At 44.4% G+C, this 18,867-nt stretch overlaps 1 long non-coding RNA gene across 1 annotated transcript; it reads right to left on the bottom strand.

Moving 5' to 3' along the window:
• Nucleotides 1-13,642: 13,642 nt before the first annotated feature.
• Nucleotides 13,643-14,848, bottom strand: LOC144479280 (uncharacterized). The gene is made up of 2 exons (XR_013495490.1): nt 14,571-14,848; nt 13,643-14,029 (listed from the first exon to the last, which is right to left on the bottom strand). It is a non-coding gene; the product is annotated as an uncharacterized LOC144479280 (long non-coding RNA).
• Nucleotides 14,849-18,867: the final 4,019 nt, after the last annotated feature.

The following is an 18,867-nucleotide window of genomic DNA, read 5'->3' as shown; positions in this document are numbered from 1 at the left end:
GTCACAAATGTTATTTAATGTCATGAGATTGAGCTATAAGGCAGAAAACATTTCAAAAATGAGTCAATCAATTCAAGGGCATTGCACAGCATCAGGAGAAACCTCTCCCATTGCCTTTTAACATGAAAGCCATATCACAGGATAAACATAGATGAGAAAAGACAGTTGGGCAACTTAGTCTACACATCTAGAATGACCCACTCCCATTGCGACATTTAATTATTTTCCTTAAATAACTCTGGTGTTTTCACACAACTTGGCAAACTATTCCCCTGATCCTATTCTTTGGCCAGAATTTTACGCTCTCCCCCTTCCCTTCCAGCAGGTTCTGAGGTGCTGGTTGTGAGGGACGGTTGTGAGGGACGGGGTAGGTCGCTGGTGGGGGAGCAGATTCCCTCTGGGGTCCTGTCTGCTCCACCTTGGTAGCTATTTTATCCGGGGTAGGCAGAGCCTCAGTGAGGAAGTCCATCCTTGTCCCAGTTAAGGCCTCTGAGTGACCAATTAATGGCCAGTTACAGGCCTTTTCCTGCCTCGCCCCAATTTTTAAGTGGATAGCCGCTCAGGGGTTGAAAAGCATAAATGAACATAGCTGAATTTCTGGTGGGGAGGGTTGGGGGGTGGCGGGAGGGGGTGGGTGGGGTGTTTAAGGTGGTGGTGTTGGGGGGCAGTGGGGAGGGCAAACTGTCTCCATCAAAAAGCACTTGTTGATGGGGTGTCCTTTTCTTAAGGACCAGTAACCTCCAGATCTGCATCTATCCCACCAGTCTGTCCCCGAAAATGTGATTCACCCCCCTGGGACCGCTGCCACTTACCTGTCCTCTGGGACTTCATGATGTGGAGATGCCGGCATTGGACTGGGGTAAGCACAGTAAGAAGTCTCACAACACCAGGGTAAATTCCAACATATTTATTTGGTAGCACAAGCCACAAGCTTTCAGAGTGCTGCTCCTTCATCAGGTGAATGGGAGTTCTGTTCACAAACAGGGCATATAAAGACACAAACTCAATTTACAAAATAATGGTTGGAATGCGAGTCTTTACAGGTAGTCAAGTCTTAAAGGGACAGACAATGTGAATGGAGAGAGGGTTAAGCATAGGTTAAAGAGATGTGTATTGTCTCCAGCCAGGACAGTTAGTGAGATTTTGTGGGGGTTACAGATAGTGTGACATGAACCCAAGATCCCGGTTTGGGCCGTCCTCATGTGTGTGGAACTTGGCTATCAGTTTTTGCTCAGCGATTCTGCATTGTCGTGTATCGTGAAGGCTGCCTTGGAGAACATTTACCCGAAGATCAGAGGCTGAATGCCTGTGACTGCTGAAGTGTTCCCCAACAGGAAGAGAACACTCTTGCCTGGTGATTGTCGAGTGATGTTCATTCATCCATTGTCATAGCATCTGCATGGTCTCCCCAATGTACCATGCCTCGGGACATCCTTTCCTGCAGCGTATCAGTTAGACAACGTTGGCTGAGTTGCAAGAGTATGTACCATGTACTTGGTGGGTGGTGTTCTCACGTGAGATGATGGCATCTGTGTCGATGATCCGGCACGTCTTGCAGAGGTTGCTGTGGCAGGGTTGTGTGGTGTCGTGGTCACTGTTCTCCTGAAGGCTGGGTAGTTTGCTGCAGACAATGGTCTGTTTGAGGTGGTGCGGTTGTTTGAAGACAAGAAGTGGGGGTGTGGGGATGGCCTTGGCGAGATGTTCGCCTTCATCGATGACATGTTGAAGACTCCGGAGAAGATGTCGTAGCTTCTCCGCTCCGGGGAAGTACTGGACGACGAAGGGTACTCTGTCCGCCGTGTCCTATGTTTGTCTTCTGAGGAGGTCGATGCGGTTTGTTGCTGTGGCGCGTCTGAACTGTCGATCAATGAGTCGAGCGCCAAATCCTGTTCTTATGAGGGTATTTTTCAGCATCTGGAGGTGTCTGAATCATAGAACCCTACAGTGCAGAAAGAGGCTATTCGGCCCATGGAGTCTGCACCGACCACAATCCCACCCAGGCCCTACCCCCATATCCCTACATATTTTACCCGCTAATCCCTCTAACCTACGCATCTCAGGACACTAAGGGGCAATTTTAGCATGGCCAATCAACCTAACCCGCACATCTTTGGACTGTAGGAGGAAACCGGAGCACCTGGAGGAAACCCACGCAGACACGAGGAGAATGTGCAAACTCCACACAGACAGTGACCCAAGCCGGGAATCGAACCCAGGTCCCTGGAGCTGTGAAGCAGCAGTGCTAACCACTGTGCTACCGTGCCACCCTGTTGCGATCCTGTGTGAGAACCTCTCCGGCTATGTCGAGAGCATCCTGAAACCCATTGTATAAAGAACCCCCAGCTTTTGTCGTGACACTACGGACTTCCTACAGAAACTCAGCATACATGGAGCAGTTGAGCCAGGAGCACTCCTCGTCACAATGGATGTCTCGGCACTCTACACCAGCATCCCTCACGACGATGGCATTGCTGCAACTGCCTCAGTACTCAACTCATCTGCTTCATCCTGGACCACAATGTCTTCACCTTCAACAACCAGTTCTTCATCCAGACACACGGAACAGCCATGGGGACCAAATTCGCACCTCACTATGCCAGCATCTTCATGCACAGGTTCGAACAAGACCTCTTCACCGCACAGGGCCTTCAACCGATGCTATACTCTAGATACATCGATGACATTTTCTTTCTTTGGACTCATGGTGAACAATCACTGAAACAACTATATGATGACATCAACAGGTTCCATCCCACCATCAGACTCACCATGGACTACTCTCCGGAACCGATTGCATTCTTGGATACATGCATCTCCATCAAGGATGGCCACCTTAGCAATTCACTGTACTGCAAGCCCACGGATAACCTCACGATGCTCCACTTCTCCAGCTTCCACCCTAAACACTTTAAAGAAGCCATCCCCTACGGACAAGCCCTCTGAATACACAGGATCTGCTCAGATGAGGAGGATCACAACAGACACCTCCAAATGCTGAAAGATGCCCTCATAAGAACAGGAAATGGCGCTCGACTCATTGATCGACAGTTCCGACGCGCCACAATGAAAAACCACACCGACCTCCTCAGAAGACAAACACGGGACACGGCGGACAGAGTACCCTTCGTCGTCCACTACTTCCCTGGAGCGGAGAAGCTACGTCATCTTCTCTGGAGTCTTTAACATGTCATCGATGAAGATGAACATCTCGCCAATTCCATCCCTTCTTGCCTTCAAACAACCGCACATACTCAAACAGACCATTGTCCGCAGCAAACTACCCAGCCTTCAGGAGAACAGTGACCACGACACCACACAACCCTGCCACAGCAATCTCTGCAAGACGTGTCGGATCATCGACACGGATGCCATCATCTCATGTGAGTACACCATCCACCAGGTACACGGTGAAGTCGGAAAATATACCTCTATAGGCTGGTATGAGTCAAAATACAGTCATGCTTTATTCTCATAAGCTTATGGGAGAACTTGACCCCTTGAAAGCGGAAGCCAAAGTTCTCTCTGAACACAAGAAGTGTGGATATTTATACATCAGGGTTCCCAATACAAGCCATAAAGCAAAGTCCAGTTAACAGTCCTTGATCATAAATTATAGTTCCTTTAACAGCTTCTGATAGTCTCTGGATCATGGTTAGAGACCATCTGGTATCCTTGGGTCATAAAGCACAATTCTTCTGGTCGTTGCAGTCAAGGTGTCACCTCTGGTCCCCTGCTCTTCCCGCAGCGTTTCCTTTGAAGTGACTGAATGACTGAGTGCATCTGTCCCAGTGGGAGTCCTCCTTCAAACGGCCATTCTCGCACTCTACCATTTGGTCGCTGCTTCCTCTGTTTAAATCATAGACAAGCCTCCGGGAAAGAAAGACTTACCCCCTAACATCTATATTTAACTGTCTGTTTTATCAGAATGATATAAACAAGCGAGGGAACCATGAACAAATGGCTTATACTAAAAATAAAAGATGAAAGACATGAACAAATGGCTTATGCTACTACCAGGAGCAATATAAACAAAGGGGTGACTAGCCACAAGTAAACGATATGTTTATGATACATTCCAGATACAAAGTTCAACCTTTTAGGCACAAAATACATTGAGTACAAAAAAAACATTAACCCTTTCCCTTCTTCAACGGTACATACTCTTGCAACTCAGCCAATGTTGTCTACCTGATACGCTGCAGGAAAGGATGTCTCGAGGCATGGTACATTGGGGAAACCATGCAGACGCTACGACAATGGATGAATAAACACCGCTCGACAATCACCAGGCAAGTGTGTTCTCTTCCTGTTGGGGAGCACTTCAGCAGTCACCAGCATCCAGCTTCTGATCTTCGGGTAAGAGTTCTCCTAGGCAGCCTTCACAACACGCGACAACGCAGAATTGCTGAGCATAAACTGATAGCCAAGTTCCACACACATGAGATCGGCCTCAACCGGGATCTTGGGTTCATGTCACACTATCTGTAACCCCCACAAAATCTCACTAACTGCCTTGGTTGGAGACAATACATATCTCTTTAACCTGTGCTTAACCCTCTCTCCATTCACATTGTCTGTACCTTTAAGACTTGCTTACCTGTAAAGACTCGCATTCCAACCATTATTTTGTAAATTGAGTTTGTGTCTTTATATGCCCTGTTTGTGAACAGAACTCCCACTCACCTGATGAAGGGGCAGCGCTCCAAAAGCTAGTGGCTTGTGCTACCAAATAAACCTGTTGGACTTTAACCTGGTGTTGTGAGACTTCTTACTGGAACTTCATGCCAGACAACTCCCTGCAGTACCTTTTCCGGCCATTGCAATGCTGTGCTTGGAGGGACTGGAGAGCTGCCAGCCGATCTGATTGGCTGGCAGATCTCCAAGGCACGATTTTCTCTTGAGTGAAGTGCTGAAGTCCCGCCTTATGCCAATCAATGCTCATTAGAACATAATAAAGAATCGGGACTGCTGGAGTCAGCAGTGATGTGTTCCCTACCGTCTCTTCGATAGTAGCCCCCTGCATCCTGAAAATTCAAGCCCTTGTGTTGATCACTCTGAAGATTAACTTTCTGACTGTCCATACTAAATCCCCATTTTTAAATTTTGAACTTGCATGTCCCTTTCTCCTACTCTCACAATTCATTTATGGGAGAAGGGCTAGGCCAATATCTTTAATTGAATATCTTTAATTGCACTTGAGAAGTTGGTGGTCAGACCCTGTGGTATAGGTACAGCTAAAGTGCTGTTAGGAAGGGAATTCCTGGATTTTGATCCAGTGAAGAGAGAAGGAGCGGCGATATATTTTCAAGTTAGAATGGTGATTGACTAGGAGGGGAACTTCCAGGTGGTGGAATTCTCAGGTATCTGCTGACTTTGTCCTTCTAGATGGTGGTAACTATGGGTTTGGAAGGTGCTGCCTCAGGAGCCTTGGTGAGTTCCTGCGTTGCATCTTGTAGGTGGTACACACAGTTGCCACTGTGCATAGGTGGTGGAGGGGTTGAATGTTTGTGGGAGGGGTTGTCAATCAAGTGAGTTGCTTTGTCCAAGATAGTGTGGAGCTTCTTTCGTGATGTGGAGCTACACTCATCAAGGCAAGTGGGGAATATTTTATCACACTCCTGACTTGTGCCTTGGAGATGATGGACAGGTTTTGGGGAATCAGAATGTGAGTTACTTGCCATAGGATTCCGAGCCTCTGACCTGACCTTGAAGGCATTGAATTTATATGGCTAGTCCAGTTGAGTTTCTGGTCAATGGTAACCGCCACCGTGCCTCATAGGCAACGGGGTGAGGTAGACAGTTGGCCCCCTCCATCTCTAATGTACATTCTGGGGAGTCATTGAGACATAGTGGTAGGCCATGTAAGGTTAGGAAGTTGTAGTTGCACTAAGATGGCACGAGTGAAGGTCTGCACTCGTTAGATAAATATTTAAGCACCTTAATGTTTTCTGTTCACAAGTTTTTATGTTAGAATGTATTATTTAAACACCTTTATTGGAATTATCAACTGTTTTTTCACCACCCACCTGTGACTAATTTGTCTCGAATAGGAATCCTCTTCCATTGATAATCACCCAACGGCTGCCTCAAGTTGATGTCAATTGCGGAAGCCCCTCAATGCTCTGTCACTCAGAAAAGGAATCCATTGGTTCCCCAGAACCCACGAGTGATTCCCTCCCATCCCCCACCCCACCCCCTGTATGGGGGTTTCAGGTTCTTTACCTACTACACAGACGTGGGTCAAGGTGCCAGTGTGCAGTGTTTGATATGCAGGTTGATCTGACTGCTTGGTTGGGAGTTTTGCAAAGCCCTGAACCCTTTCATGGCCATATCTAAAATCCAGGCGTTGGTTAAGTTAGGTTCTGGTCCACTTGGGATTTGTATTTCTAGGGTAATTGGGTGGTGTATATCGTGTTTAGACCTCTGTGAGGTGTCTGGATTCTCCTCTTGCATTTTATCTTCAATAGTCTTGGAATTTGAAGAACTGTGGGTGGATTCAGGTTATGTGTTTAGGTCTGTGGCAGCTGTACTCAAGCTTGGGTGGCATGGTGGCACAGTGGTTAGCACTGCTGCCTCATAGTGCCAGGGACCTGGGTTCAATTCCAGCCTTGGGTGACTGTGTGGAGTTTGCACATTTTCCCCAAACTTGGGTTTCCTCCAAGTGCTCCGGTTTCCTCCCATACACCAAAAATGTGTGGGTTAGGTTGATTGGCCATGATAAATTGCCCTTTGTGTCAGGAGGATGATCAGTGTAAATATGTGGGGATTTAGGGATTGGGTGGGGTTGGTGCAGACTCAATGAGCTGAATGGTCTCTCTCTGCATTCCAGGGATTCTATGATCCCCTGTGCCTGTCGCAAGTGCTGTTCAGCTTCAGAGATAATGAATTCCCCATTTCTGTTACTTTGTGTATGGGTTGGTCCCCAGTGTACAGTACCAGGTCCTTTGAAACATCCGTAGGTGACTGGCCAGCTTCTGCTGCACTACACTGTTTCTCTTCAATTAAATGAGACATCTCCCCCACTGACTGTTTGTCTGCTTCGGAACACCGCTGGTCCCTATTTAAATCCAGAAAGAAGATTTCTGTCAGTCATACTTCAAGCTCATCATCTTCAACTTCCACTTTTCCTTTTTTAGCATATTTTTCTTTTCTTCGGCCCTGTCTTGACGACCTTAAGTTCATCAGACTCTACCCTGACTCATTTTAGCACTGTGAGCTCTAACCCAGCTCCTTTTAATTCTGTTGGCTTTTCTTTAGCCTCATCATTCCTTATAAGATCTATTGCTTCCTGTGGAAACTTTCTTTTCATTAGCCTTCTGCAACCGTGCCCTCCAGTCTGCCTGGACTGCCCTGGACTATGGTCTAACCAAGTAGTTTCCTGACAAAATGTCTGCCCCTTGCATGGGTTGCACCCACCATTATCTGCCCCTGTAATGAGCTTGTAACTTTTCACTAGTAGCAATTCTACACACTTTCTAATAAGTTCTTTGGCCAGCACACTGCTATTCCTTCTGCTCAAGGGCAGGAAATCACTAATCCCTGCAAACAGCCAGAGAATGTTAATCTCCTCTGGTTCCTTCGAAAATCGAGGGGCCACTTTCCCCTTAAATACAAAATCCTGGTAGGTGTCTGGGCTTTCATTTACATTTGAACAGTGACTCATGACTTTTATGGCCACAGCCACTTGCTGAGCTGCATCTCTTGTGAGGCTTTTTGCATGTAGCAGCTTTGATATTGCCTGGTTTGCTACAGTGAAAATAAGCACAATGTGGTCCTGTTACTTTGCAATCCAGATTCTTTCTTTTAAAAGTTGGCGATTGTGTGTTGTTCCCTCTCCCTTAGATTCTATTTCTGTTCCCTCTATATCAGTTTTATCTCTCCCTTGCTGAAAATCTCTACCAAATTCAAATTTGCTTTTGTTTAGATGTTTGCAGGCCAAAATAGTCATCAGCTTTGATTGCTGCAGCTCTGGCTGTGGAAACTCTTCTGCGTGAGTTTTGAGGCTGTTGGGGAAACCATTATTAACATTCCCTTGGAACACCAGTTCTTTTAAACCTTTGTGGGTGCGATCTTTAAGGCTCGGACCCAACGGTCGAAGGATGCCTATCGAATTGGAGTATGCCTTTGGCAATAGTTCATTGAATGGTTCATTAGACAGGCATTAAATCCCTCAACGATATATGCAAGTGGCCAAAGTACTTGTTTAAGGTAACCTAGGACGGAATTGTGGCACAGTGGTTAGCACTGCTGCCCAACAGCGCCAGAGACCGGGTTTGATTCCCAGCTTGGGTCACTGTCTGTATGGAGTCTGCACATTCTCCCTGTGTCTGTGTGGGTTTCCTTCGGGTGCTCCAGTTTCCTCTCACAGTCTGAAAGTCGTGCTGGTAAGGTGCATTGGCCATGCTAAATTCTCCCTCAGTGTACCCAAACAGGCGCCAGAGTGTAGCAACTAGGGAATTTTTCACAGTAACTTCATTGCAGTGTAAATGTAAGCCTACTTGTTACATTAATAATTGAACTTTTAAAACCACTCAAGAGGCCTGAATATTATTTAAGGCCAATATGATGTTGGACACATTTCAGTGAGGCTTGGATACAGCTCTATTAATTTGGTCATTTTTGTCCCTGCTTTACATTGGAATATGACTCAAAGACCAATTTCTTTCCCTGAGAGTTTACCAAGGGATTCAACATTCAGTTTAGTCTGTATGCTTGTTGCATCACTGCAAGCATCGGTGAGTTCCAGAATCATGAATAAATGTGTTGATTTAACTCTTTCATCATTTTGTATAGTTCATATGTAGATGGCAGTGAACGTCCTCAATGGATAACAGGAATCATAGAATCATAGAATCCCTACAGTACAGAAGGAGACCATTTGGCCCATCGAGTCTGTACCGACCACAATCCCATCCAGACCCTGTTCCCGTAACCCTCATTTACCCTTCTAATCCCCCTGACACTATGGCCAATTTAGCATGGCCAATCAACCTAATCCGCACATCTTTGGACTGTGGGAGGAAACCGGAGCACCTGGAGGAAACTCACGCAGACACGAGGAGAAAATGCAAACTCCACTCAGACATTCACAACAAGAGGCCAGAATTGAACCTGGATCCCTGGCACTGTGAGGCAGCAGTGCTAACCACTGTGCCACTGTGTTGTCCAACCCGGGCCTACCGTGTGGCACGTGAGAATTCTACCACTGATCTTCAAATGATCTAGATTACTCTGGCTGAAGTGTTCAACCAGCAGCAATAGTCAGTCAAATTATTGTGTGTACTCTTTTAGAAAGGTTTGCAAGTCTTTGTAATCTTGCACTGTACCAGCTATCGAAGACAGCTTACGCTGAAGACCATACAGGGAGCAGTTTACTTGGATAGAATGCTAGCCAAAAATTAAGAAAAGAGAAATGTTTGCTGATGTATTAAAAAGTAAAAAGAAGCAGAATATTCCCTGATCTGATAATGTTCATGTCGAAGGTTCAGAATACCTCTCGGGCTAATGTTACTTCATAGAAGTTTTATTGTAAAATATACAAGAGTAAAATATATTTAAAAAAGTAAAATCTGGCAATATAAAAGTTCTATTTTTCAATAAACTAGGGACCTGACACTATTACAACCATATTCAAGTTTTATAGTCAGGTAAAAACTCAGTCCCCTTGGATACACAACAAAAGTGAATGTTTATAAACTCAAACTAGCTGGCTGCGGCACCAGATAATGCAAGCTGCAATAGAAAAATGAAAATATAAAAGCCCACTGCTTGAACAGAATCTTGGATATGTTTTAAGGGTTATTATAAAAGGTGCTTGCAAATGTGCTAAAGGTATATATATCACTCTTGGGATTTGATAACAATCATGATCTGTTCAAACTTCAGCCATACTGTTTAAGCAGTAATCTGAACCCTTCCGGTATATGTTACATCGTTGTAACATATTCTCAGACATCTGTTATTTTCTGGGTAACAGTGATGTTTCGAGAAATTTCTGCACTATGGTTCTATTTTAACAACCAGATAAAGAATCCTAGTGTTTTCATTTATAATCCATCATGTAATAGTAAACTCCGAACCAAATGACCTTAGGTGTAAACTTTTTTATTTGATTGTTTTCCAAGTGTTACACAATGCGACAGGAGATTGACGACACAGTAAATGAGAAACTGAGCTTTGAGCTGAAATTTTTAGGTGCTGTGCTGTAATGTGACAAAACATCATCTTCAATTGCTTCACTCTAAATTAAAATCCCTTCTGAACTCCTCATTGAACCAGGGTTGATTCCCTAGCCCTTCATCCAGATTCGAAATGTTGGCTCTATTTTATCTCCACATATGCTGTCAGACCAGCTGAGATTTTCCAGCATCTTCTGTTTTTGTTTCAGATGCCAGCCTCCGCAGTATTTTGCTTTAATCTTGATTCCCTGGCTTGGTGGTAATGGTAGAATGGGGGAATTTGCCGGGCCATAAGGTTACAGATTGTGGTTAAGTACAATTCTGCTGCTGCTGCTGATGGCCCACAGTGCCTCATGACTGCCCAATCTTCCATTCAAAGACTATCCTGTTTAGCACAGTGGTAGTGCCACATAATATGATGAAGGTTATCCACAATATGAAGACAAGGACTGTGCCATGGTCATTTCTGCCGATACTATCATGGACAGATGCATCTGTGGTAGGCATTTTGGTTATTATGGGGTCAAGTATGTTTTTCCCTCTTGTTGGCTCCTGCATTATCTGCCGCAGGCACAGTCGAGCAGCTATGTCCTTTAAGACTCGGTCAACTCAGTTTGTGGTGGTACTACTGAGCCACTCTTGGTGATGGACATGGAAGTCCTCCATCCAGAGTACATTCTCTCACTGCCCTCAGTGCTTCCTCCAAGTGATGTTCAACATAGAGGATTTGATTTGATTTATTATTGTCACATGTATTGGCATACAGTGAAAAGTACTGTTTCTTGTGCATTATACAGCCAAAGCATACCATTCATAGAGTACATAGCGGAAAAGGAAAAGAAAGGGTGCAGAATGTAGTGTTGCAGTCATAGTTTGGGTGCAGAGAAAGATCAACTTAATATAAGGTAGGTCTATTCAAAAGTCCGATGGCAGCAGGGGAGAAGCTGTTCTTGAATTGGTTGAATGTGATTTCAGACTTTTGAATCTTTTTCCCAATGGAAGAAGGTGGAAGAGAGAATGTCCGGGGTGCGTGGGATCCTTGATTATGCTGACTGCTTTTCTGAGGGCGGTGGTTATCCACAATTTGAAGACAAGGTGGTGGCGGGGGTGGGGGGGGGGTAGGTCGAGTTGGGCGGAGTTACATGTAATAACCACCAGGAGGTTTCCTTGCCCATTTTTGACCTGACGCCATGAGAATTTATGAGGTTAGAATTGATGATGAGAGCTCCCACCCCAACTGTTACTACTGTGCCGCCACTTCCACTTGGTCTGTCCTGCCAGTGGGAGAGGACATACCCATGAATGGTGATGGTAACGTTATCTCAGAGATTATCTGTAAGGTATGAATTCCTGAGTATGGCTATGAAAGGCTGTTGCTTGAAAATTTGTTGTGTTCTTTGTATCCGTGGTATTTTCAGAAACATGTTTTAATATATTTATTTTTCGAGGTTGCCGCTGTGGATGGAGAAAGAACGGCTTCAACAATGATTTAACAACAGTACTGGCAATAGTGGCTTTAAAATGGCTATTCTGGCTGAGAGCTAAGCATGCTGGGACTTTTGGTCAATTTACAGACTAAAACCAGATGCAGGCCGTAAAGAGGCTCTGGTCTGAGAGCTGTGATCTCAAGCTTCCTGTGTTGGCCAGATAAAGGAAGTTGTTTACATTGATCCAGACATTGTGGCCGTGATTCTCCCATCTGCGCCCGCCATTTTTCTGGCGGGTCTGGCCGGGAGACGTGCATTGGTGGCCCTGAACGGGGATTTGCACATGCGCGGGGAGCACTTTATTCCGGCAGGGTTCAGACTAGCTCCCCACGTTCGGGTTGCTAGTGTGAGACCCCGCCGGAATGAAGGGGGGGCAATCAGGACCCCCCATGGGGTTTGGTGGCGGGGGGTGGTGTCCCTTGGGCATGGGCACCCTGGCAGTGCCAGCCTGTGCCCCTTGGCACTGCCCAAGGGGCAAAGTGCCCATGTCCAAGGGAGCACCTTGGCACTGCCCATCAGGCATCGGGCAGTGCGAAGGGGGCAGGGCCTATTGTGTGCGGGGCTTGGGAGCTATCAGTGGGGGTGGGATCCCGCTGCCACTCTGCATTGAGATCGGTCTGGGATGGAGGGAGAGCAGCGATTGGGGTGGGCTGGGGTGGGGTTGGTCTGCTGGGGGTGGGGGCTGCCTCCGGTGGGGGGCTGCCTTCGGGGGTTTCTGACCCCGGGGAGGGGGGTCAGCGCGGTGGGGGTTTGCTAAGGTGAGGGGGTGGGGGGATCGCATCTGGGTGGTGGCAATTGGGCCTTGGGGGGGCTGGAGGGGCAGCACTGCGGGGGTCCCAAGCTAGCCAGTGATCGGGCTGGCCAGCAAACGGGAGTTTGACAGTTTGGGCCACTGCGCATGCGCAGAGCTCCAGAACTGTCAAACTCCGGCGCGAATAGGCCCCGCCCCCTGGGTTTTTAATGAGATTCACGACTGGGCCCTCTGCATTGCACAGAGTGTGGAGATTCAGGTGAGAAGCTGACCAGTCAGAACTGGCGAGATCTGGACCAGTTTTGCCGCCAATTCAGCACTTTTGGGGGAATCACTGTCTGTGTCTCTGATTTATATGGTTGTCATATGTATGGAGTATGCAGTTTGAATGTGTCGTAGTGGTGTCGTTCAAAAGTAATTTCATTGGATGTTCAAGCCATGTGACCAGTTTCTGTTTACATAGTTGGCTGGATGACAGAAAATCTTTTGGAAGCGAGTGGAGAGTTGTAGATAAAAAGGCATGTGAGCCTTTGTTTGCCAGTGACACTCAAAGAGACCAACCATCTGAAGGATGCTTCAGAGAACATCGATCGATTCTTCATTGAGGGTATTTCTTGACCAAGGTTTTCCTAAATTCAGTCGTATCTATTTTCAGTTAAATAGTTAAAGTTGATGTTCAGCTAAAGTTAATGTTCAATTGAAAGTTGATGTTCAGTTAGAGTTAAAGTTCAGTGAAGGGTTAATGAGTTGCAACTCTTTATGTTTGACTTGGTACTAGAAGTGTTAAATAAAGGAATTGTTGAATTACTCTCCTTGTTTGTCTCATTAAACTGGAATCCTTGGAAGGTGTTTAAATTAAAGGTTTATAATACCGCCATTTGTAAAAGTGTTTGCAAGCCTGCAAAAGCATATAAAGCAATGACAGTGCTATGCGGCGCTAACAATTTTACAATTGGGAGCAACACTGTCTATGTGACAGTTGTTAGTAAGGATTACTTTGTGGAGTCGACAGGACTGGATTTATCTTTGTCGAGGTGCCTAGTTCATTGCCAGAGTGACTTTCTAGTGGTTTGATGTAACTGATTGGTTTGCTGGACCATTTCAGAGGGCAATTAAGAGTCAACCATATTGCTGTGGATCTGGAGTCACATGTAGGCTAGACCAAGTAACGATGACATTTCTTTCTTCAAAGGGCATTAGCGAACCAAATTGACAATTGACAATACTTTCATGAACATCGTTAGACTTCTATTTCCAAATTTTTATTGATTAAGTTCAAATTCTATCATCTGCCATGGGGAGATTCGAATCCAAGTCCCCAGAGGTTGAATCTCTGGTTCAGAGAACAAAGTTCATGCATAAATAAGGTCTATCCACACATAACAATTTCACAGTTTCAAATGCAAATACTGCACATGCAGTTAATGCAAAGTTGCATTTGCAATTCACCAGCTCTGGCTGAAGAAATTCTTCCTCATCTCAGTTCTAAAGTGTTGTCCCTTAATTCTGAAGCTGTGCCCTCGGATCCCAGTTTCTTCTATTAATGGAAACATCTTTCTCACATCTAACCAGAGCCTTATAAAGCCTCAGCAATACATCGATGCAGTACAATCCTGAAAAATAAATACGGTATGAAAACGTGTTTCTGAAAATACCATGGAAACAAAGAATACAACAAATTTCCACAAACTTAAATTTGAATTTAACAAATTAAATTCAAGAGAGACAATAAAAAAATAGCTTTAGTGAAATATCTAAAAGTGCTACAGCAACAGTGAGCTGAAGTTTAGCCTTGTGTATACGTTGAACAACCTTGTTTATTCATGGGGAAAAATAAATTGTTTCTCTGGTGAGCGAATGTTCCGTTCCAAATACAATTGGTATTCTGTGCTGAAAAGTTCATATTAGTGCAGTAATCTGAAACCAGGAAGCCTGGGAAGCATCATCACTTTCAGCTTATTTACACAAGTCAAAAAATAACTTGCTTCTCAGATCTGGTAATTTATCACCCTGGCTTGTCTTCTTATCTTTTATACAAAACATCTGTAAGGTAATAGCTTCTCCCATCAGTGAATTTAGCGGCTTGTGTTTCGGAATGCAATAAAAGTCGTCTCCTTTAATTAGGGAGGGTTTTCTTTTTTGTAAAATTCTTACCCGGGGGCTTTTTCATCTGCAAAGCTTGTCACTTGCCTTCTGTGAGAAGAAGAAGATGATGATTTTCTTTTTACTGCTGCATTCTCACAACTGACCGTTCCTTTCAGCCTCCGGCAGTATCTACGGGGTCGGGTCAGTTGGCACGGTTGACAGCCTAATGAAGTTATCCTTTTCAGAACTACTTTCAGAGACATGGGATAAACATGCAGCTACAGCTCACTGAGATGTACTTTGAAGACAGTGGCTTGGCAGGAGTCGTCCATCTCTTTGCAAATCTTGTATAAAATTCTCCAGCCAAATGAATGCGCTTAACATAACTTTAGAAAAGATAGTTCAATAAGCTGCTTGTGCAGAAAATGCAAAGGGGACTTTAAAAAGTGATAGAACTACAATAAACACAGAAGCAATTGATTAACAGCCTGTGTTCCTTTGTGAGCAATTTTTCTACATAGTTCATCATTCCTAAAAGATTTCAATTCCGATACATTTCTGGGGGCCAGAACTTCCTTAATTGTTTTTGTCTTCTCCTCCATAGAGTGCAGCCCTTTTGTGTCAACTTGGAACACTAAGTATGTTACTGCAGGAGCCTGGAATGTACATTTCTCCCTTTTTAGCCTCACTCCAGCCTTCTTAAATCAGTTTCAACGTTCTTCAAGATTTACCAGATGCACCTCTTTGGATGTTCCTGTAATCAATACATCATCTCGATAGACAATCACGTTCAGTAGGTCTTGTAGTAAACATTCTATTCTGCACTGGAAAATTGCACACATTGATGAGACTCTGAAGGGTAGCTGAGTATGCTGGTAGAAGCCTTTTTGGATATTTATTGTAACATATTCTCTAGATGCCTCATCTAACTCTATTGTTGGTACGCATGTCTCATATCAAGTTTAGTATAAGTGAAGCCTCCTGCCAATTTGGTGAATCTTCAATTGTTGGTATTAGGTCTCGTTTTAATTTTGCTGCTTGATTCACAGTTCATTTTGTAGCCCTCACATACCCTAATGATTCTACTTGGCTTCATCACTGGCACAATGGGAGCCGCCCACTCTGAAAACTCCACAGGCTTGAATTCAGACTTAACCTTTATATGTAAGACATAGGGTATTGGTCAGGCTCTGTAAAAGTTTGATATAGCCTCAGGATTCATGTAAATGTTTACTTTTAGGCCCTGCATCTTGTCTAATGCATCTTGGATAACCTCCCAGTATTTTTTTAAGACCTCATTAATATTGAAGATATGGAATACAGAGTACTGGGCTAATGGTAAGATACTTGGTAGTGTGGATGAACAGAGGGATCTGGGTGTCCATGTGCATAGATCCCTGAAAGTTGGCACCCAGGTTGATAGGGTTGTTAAGAAGGCGTACGGTGTGTTAGCTTTTATTGGTAGAGGGATTGAGTTTCGGAGCCAGGAGGTCATGCTGCAACTGTACAAAATTCTGGTGCGGCTGCATTTGGAGTATTGCGTACAGTTCCGGTTGCCATATTATAGGAAAGATGTGGAAGTCTTGGAAAGGGTGCAGAGGACATTTCCCAGGATGTTGCCTGGTATGGGGGGGAAATCGTATGAGGAAAGGCTGAGGGGCTTGAGGTTGGTGAAGCCAATCTCAGCGCATCAAACATGGCCTGACCCCCATGACTATTAAAGGCAGTTGATATAACTGATAATGGTATCTTACGGTGATTTTGTTGTTCCTCGGTTCCTTAAAGCTTCTCCAGTATATGTTGCTAGCCTGGCTGTTGTGCCTTTTAACTTTAGTGGCTGAACCCCACCTTGTAAATAATGATACGTTGGTTCTCTTACAACTATAGTGGAGGTACCTATGTCCACCCTGCATTCTGAGTGGTTGACCATTTACCATCAACACAATTATAATTGGGCCATCTTGTCCACCTTAATGTTATTTAATCTGTATGCTTTAGAATTGTTTTCGGGGTTATTCTCAACACTGTGCATTGGAACCGGAATTTTTTTTTGCTGGCTCTTGGTAGGCTCTGCTTAGTCTTGCATTTGCTCCTAATGTGCTCTTATTGCAGGTATAGCATGTAGTTTCCCTGAATTTATATCTCGCCTGTGGGTGATATCCCCCAAACCAGAAGCATTCTTCATTGCTACTGGTGTGTGGACCAAATTCATGATACCTTTGTACTCTCTTTTTCTCTAAGCCTCTTTGTTCATTACTTTCTGCACCCTCCTTCCTGGCACCTTAACTACCAGTGGCTTCCTGCCAAACTTGGTGGACCTCACCTGCTTGCACGTTCTGGAGCTTCATTGTCCCCCACTTTCGGTACTTTCTATAGCCTGGGTGAGCTTTAATGTCATCTTTAAAGTAATCTCTGCCTCTGCTAATAATTTCTTCTGTATAGTTATGTTGTTAACACCACAGACGAGCCTATCTCTCAACATGTCGTTGAGTGCAGACAGGAAATCTCACTGTTCAGCAGTTCATCCGGGCATGCCAGGAATGCTGCTATCGACTCCCATGAGGCTCTTGTCATCGAATTGAATTTGTTTCACTGCATTATCTCTGAGAGCTTCATGTTGTAATGTCCCTTGACTAATTTGACAAGATCCTCGCAAGTTTTAGAGTCTGGGGCATCTGTAGAAGTCAGACTCTTTATCAGGCGATAAGGTTGGAGCCCCGCAGGCAGTTGATAGGGTTACCCACTGTTTCTCTGCACCCTCCCCCCTGATTTAATTGGCATTAAAAAAATAGCATAGGCAGTCGACATATTGCACCCACTGCTCCATATTCAGGTCGAATGGGTCTAGTTTCCCAAAAGAGGCATTTTGACACTCACATGAATGAGCTTGCTTCAAAAAAGGCTTCCACACGAGGTCTGAACTCCCAATTTCTGCAGCAGTAGGAAGGCACTCCAATTGATCCTCATAGCCAAATGTTGTATCTTGCAAAGACAAGCGACCACCAAGTATATTAACAAATTAACAATTTATTAGGGTAAGTAATCACATACAGAGAGTGATATAAAGGCTACCATAGTCCATGATTCCAGGCTCCTAACTGACAAAGAAAACCAGCGCTCAGCTCCAGGATTTTCATGCTCCAGCCCAATTGGCTGAACGGGTCACATTTCTCTTCAAGAGCTTGCCCTTTAAAGGGGTATGCTTCCATAGAAATCAAAACCATACCCAGTGAGTGTGAGTGAAACCCAAAATCTTACTCCTAAGTGTAGGGATGCGGAAACAAAATATTTCCTCACTAATCTTGTTTTGCAGCAGAAGGGAAATCAGGTTGGGGTGTGAGCTCAGACGATTGCTGTTTACTTGCCTTTCTCAGAAGTTCTTGCATTTTATAATGGGCTTTCTTCTCTCACTACATTTCATTTCAACTTCAGTCACATTTAACGAACTGTTATAGACTAGTTGCCATTGAAAAGAATATGAAATTCCTCACAATAAAACATGACAAGGCAAGAAAAAGTTGAAGCCTTTGTAATAATACAATGTTTGTCTTTGGTGGCTGATAACAAGAAATTTATAAAGCTAAGGATTATTCATATTTGGGAAAAATGGGGAATCCATATTAGAGCAAAATTTTACGGCAGCGAAACAATACTGGAACTGGCACGGTAAACATAAACAGTAAACACCAGGTTAAAGTCCAACAGATTTATTTGGAATCACAAACTTTCGGAGCACTGCTCCTTCATCAAGTGAGCTGCTGTTGTGATAATAAATGGGTATTAAATTCAATTTGAAACATGATCATAGCAGTGATAAAATAAAAATCTATTTGATAAGCTTCAATTGACAAAACATACAAATGATTAATATATGAAAAAAATAGCAGATCTTTAAGAGATGATGGCCTAGAATTTTGCCAAGTAAGGATGACTCGGGAGCCCTTTAAGCATGACAGGCAAGACCCAATCCATGATTTACGCCCCCATTTGCATTTTGGCAATGTTTGCCGACATAGGATGAAGGTATGGGTAGCCTGCCTGAATGCAGTACTTTTGACATAGCCAGCTCCATTGCTTTAGTGGGCATGGGCACCCCCACCCCTGCAATTTTGGTCTCCTTCAGTAAGCACATGTGGGTCCTGATCTCTCAGAGGAGGTATGTACCACAGGGGAGCCCCAGTCCCAAGTGGAGAACCAAAAGAAAAAAAGAGTCACCTGACTGATAGGCCTTGTAATACAAAGAATATTTTTCTTTAATTTTCAATCGTTAGATGTTGTATTGTAAGTTAGATATGTTTTAATAGCAGTGATTAATATAGGGCTCTGTCTTCAAAGGTAAGTTAGCTATCATATTGAGCAATATTGT

The sequence above is a fragment of the Mustelus asterias genome, chromosome 25 (genome assembly GCF_964213995.1).
Source record: "Mustelus asterias chromosome 25, sMusAst1.hap1.1, whole genome shotgun sequence".
Lineage (NCBI taxonomy): Eukaryota > Metazoa > Chordata > Chondrichthyes > Carcharhiniformes > Triakidae > Mustelus > Mustelus asterias.
The sequence above is the reverse complement of the archived record's forward strand: the minus strand, read 5'-3'. Positions and strand labels throughout refer to the sequence as shown.